We start from the raw sequence: 1,706 nt of genomic DNA, 5'->3' as shown, positions 1-1,706 counted from the left end.
GTGAGGGGGCTGGAGGACCAGGGTTTGGTGGGGGACTGGAGGACCAGGGTTTGGTGAGGGGACTGGAGGACCAGGGTTGGTGAGGGACTGGAGGACCAGGGTTGGTGAGGGGACTGGAGGACCAGGGTTTGCAAAACACTGGTCTTGAGGGCTGTGTGATAGTCATTATCTGTGGCCTGTATGTCTATAGACTGGCTGTGTGATAGTCATTAATCTGTGGCCTGTATGTCTATAGACTGGCTGTGTGATAGTCATTAATCTGTGTCCTGTATGTTTATAGACTGGCTGTGGGTAGTCATTCATCTGTGGCCTGTGTCAGTCATTCATCTGTGGCCTGTATGTCTATAGACTGGCTGTGTGATAGTAGTCATTAATCTGTGGCCTGTATGTCTATAGACTGGTTGTGTGATAGTAGTCATTAATCTGTGGCCTGTATGTCTATAGACTGGCTGTGTGATAGTAGTCATTAATCTGTGGCCTGGTATGTCTATAGACTGGCTGTGTGATAGTCATTCATCTGTGGCCTGTATGTCTATAGACTGGCTGTGGGATAGTCTTCATCTGTGGCCTGTATGTCTATAGACTGGCTGTGGGATAGTCATTCATCTGTGGCCTGTATGTCTATAGACTGGCTGTGGATAGTAGTCATTATTCTGTGGCCTGTATGTCTATAGACTGGTTGTGTGATGGTAGTCATTAGTCTGTGGCCTGTATGTCTATAGACTGGCTGTGGGATAGTCATTCATCTGTGGCCTGTGTCAGTCATTCATCTGTGGCCTGTATGTCTATAGACTGGCTGTGTGATAGTAGTCATTAATCTGTGGCCTGTATGTCTATAGACTGGCTGTGTGATAGTAGTCATTAATCTGTGGCCTGTATGTCTATAGACTGGCTGTGTGATAGTAGTCATTAATCTGTGGCCTGTATGTCTATAGACTGGCTGTGGGATAGTCATTCATCTGTGGCCTGTGTCAGTCATTCATCTGTGGCCTGTATGTCTATAGACTGGCTGTGTGATAGTAGTCATTAATCTGTGGCCTGGTATGTCTATAGACTGGCTTGTGTGATAGTCATTAATCTGTGGCCTGTATGTCTATAGACTGGCTGTGGGATAGTCATTCATCTGTGGCCTGTATGTCTATAGACTGGCTGTGGGATAGTCATTCATCTGTGGCCTGTATGTCTATAGACTGGCTGTGTGATAGTCATTCATCTGTGGCCTGTATGTCTATAGACTGGCTGTGTGATAGTCATTCATCTGTGGCCTGTATGTCTATAGACTGGCTGTGTGATAGTCATTCATCTGTGGCCTGTATGTCTATAGACTGGCTGTGTGATAGTCATTCATCTGTGGCCTGTATGTCTATAGACTGGCTGTGGGATAGTAGTCATTCACTTCACTGACTCTGTGTCCAATCATTACCCTTTAGACCTAGTCTCATAGCCAATGATGTCTGGTCTGAAATCCCTGAATGGAAAGTTCTCACTGTGCTTGACTCTTCCCTTCTCTCTCTCCTGTTTTTTTTTTATAGACTATGAAAAGATCTTCTATTTCCTGAAGCAGATCCAAGGAAGTTTTGACACCCGGTTGATATTCCTCCAGAACATTATAAAAGAGGCTGCCAGGTGAGGAACACAAGTTTCTAAATAGACTGAGTCAAACTAGAACACCATCAGCTGGGAACTCTTTGTATTCCTGTCTGGCT

Source organism: Salvelinus sp. IW2-2015, unplaced genomic scaffold (genome assembly GCF_002910315.2).
Source record: "Salvelinus sp. IW2-2015 unplaced genomic scaffold, ASM291031v2 Un_scaffold3193, whole genome shotgun sequence".
Classification (NCBI taxonomy): Eukaryota; Metazoa; Chordata; class Actinopteri; order Salmoniformes; family Salmonidae; genus Salvelinus; species Salvelinus sp. IW2-2015.
Note: the sequence above shows the minus strand (reverse complement) of the source record.